Source organism: Amblyomma americanum, chromosome 1 (assembly GCF_052857255.1).
Source record: "Amblyomma americanum isolate KBUSLIRL-KWMA chromosome 1, ASM5285725v1, whole genome shotgun sequence".
NCBI lineage: Eukaryota > Metazoa > Arthropoda > Arachnida > Ixodida > Ixodidae > Amblyomma > Amblyomma americanum.
Window position 1 is genome coordinate 474686688 of NC_135497.1, and position 2589 is coordinate 474689276.

The following is a 2589-nucleotide window of genomic DNA, read 5'->3' on the forward strand; positions in this document are numbered from 1 at the left end:
TTGACCGTGGTTTCGTGGAGCAGCGACCCCGTCTCCTTCAACAATTTGACGGAGATCCACTGTAAACTCGGAGATAAAACACAGTTGGAAGATCTCGCCTGCAGTGTAGGTGTTGTGGTTCCTTTGGAAGGTAAACGTCAAGAGCTTATGGTCCGTGATGACGTGAAATTTCCCGCCCTCTAGGAAGTGGCGAAAGAACTTGATGGCGAAGTACACAGCGAGCAGTTCTCGACCGAAGGTGCTGTATTTAGTCTCAGGTGGCTTCAGCTTTTGGGAGAAAAATCGAGGTGCTGCCAACTAGAAACGTGCTGCTAGAGAAGTGCGCCGAGGGCAATGCTCGAGGCGTCGGTGATGAGACGCTGTGGAGCGTCAGAGACTGGATGTATGAGCAAAGTGGCTTCTGCGAGCGCCTTCTTGGCAGCAGCAAATGCAGCGGCAACGTCCTCAGTCCACTGAAGTGGCGCAGCAGGATCTTTTTTGGTAGGCAAAAAAATCGGTCAGAGGCTTCAGGAAAGAGGAGGACTTCGGGTGAAAGCGGCGATCAAAGTTCAGGGGGCCCAAGAATTCTCTGAGCTTTTTAATTGTCGTGGGGGCTGCAAAATCTTGAATGGCTTTGACTTTGCCGTCGAGAGGCCGAATACCTTGTGCAGTGACAAGGTGGTCGAGGAACTCTATTGTATCTATGGCCAAGAGGAACTTGTTCGGGTTGATGACGAGCCAGCCCATATCCATCAAGTCGGTAGAGGAGCGAGCGCAGATGAGCTTCGTGCTCAGAACCCGATGAACTTGCGACGAGGAGATCATCGATGTAAGCCAAAACGAAGTCGAGGCCTCGATTAACATCGTAGATAGCTCGCTGAAAAGTCTGTGCGGCGTTGCGCATTCCAAAAGGCATCCGCACATACTCAAACAGGCCGAACGGTGTGGTAATGGCCGTCTTCGCAGAATATCGGCGCGCCCCACGGGAATTCGATGATAATTAGGCCTTCACTAAGTCAATTTTAGAGAAGATCGTGCACCCAGCTAGATTCCATGTGAAGTCCTGTGTGTGAGAAAGTGGATAGCGGTCTGGTATAGCGTGAGCATTGAGGGCGCGGTAATCTCCACATGGTCGCCAGTCGCCCGGATCTTTCTTGGGCACCGCGTAAAGTGGCGATGCCCAGTTGCTGGAGGAAGGGCGTACTACACCGAGTGAGCATGTGTTGGAACTCACGGCGAGCGATAGCGACGTGTTCTCCAGACAAGCAGCGAGGGCAAGCAAACACCGGATGTCCCGAAGCCACAATGTGGTGGCTGATTGAGTGCTTCACTGGTGACTGTCTGGTGTGCGGCGTTGTCAGGTTGGGAAAATCAACGAGAAGTTTCGCTTACGGCGAAACAAGGACGACCGCTCGAAGCCGCGACGCCGCAGCGGTGGACAGTACGCCGTTGACGATGAGGTGCGTGCTGAGATCTATGAGATGGTGAGCTTGCTTGTCGACTGCTACCCAACAAACCCAAAACCTCCTCAAAATATCCCCGAAATATCCCATCAGGACATTTGGAATGTCCCCAGGAGGTGCTCATTTTTCCCGAAGACATCCAAAAAGCGTCCCCAAAACTAGCCGTGTCCAAAAAGTTGTGCGTCCCAGGGACAGCGCCAAAAGGTTAATGCTCGATTTCTCGGCTCTGGTTCAATAAAATTATTTCTTCTTTTTCATGACGACTGCAGGCATCTAAGCGCACATATGTGCCAAATTTCAGGCACATGCTTACTTTACAGGGACACGACGCTGAATAACAACAACAACCAGATTTTTAAGGCACGTTCGTCAAATGTATACATCTCGCTCGTATAAGAAGGATTAGAAAGAAGCATGAAAAACACATAAGATGAACACGTGGTTAAATATTAAGACATCGCACGCAGACAATCAATTTCTCGGTCACGAAGCGGTACTGAAGGCATGCAGGCGCATACGTCGCTCTTTGATCGGATGTTGAAGGCTTCTTCAATCTCCCTGGTCCGTTGGTCAAAATGTGACCGGATGACCATTGTGTTAATAAGCTGCGGAGCGCATTCATGTTCTCTGCAATGTTTTGCTAATTCACTGTTGATGGCGCCCTTTAGGGACCTTTTGTGCTTTCGAAGCCGTTTATTCAAACAGTACCCTATTTGACCAATGTAGGCGCGTCCGCATGACAGAGGCCAGAGTCAAAGAGTTTATTCAGACAACGTGTGGTACAGTTGCCTAGGGTGCAGACCAAAAGGCAAATGGATGCCTGGCAGATTCAGCGCCCTTCTTGCTCCCAGTCGAGAGCAGAAGACATTCAGCGCATAAAATAAACACTAAACGAGATGGAAATACAGAGTGGTTGGTTAACACTGAAACTGGAGTTATTTCATATTGAACATTTATGTACAACAGTAAATACTGTGAGAAACAACGGAGTAAAAACGAAAAGAGTGGTCATGCCTGCAGTGACAACAGATAAATAGTGATGCTATTTTTGAAAGCTTCCAATGATTGACTTTCCTGAATAATGCTTACAGCAGGATGATCATTTAAAAAAACTGGAAATTCTGTAACTAAGTTTATTGGTGCCGTC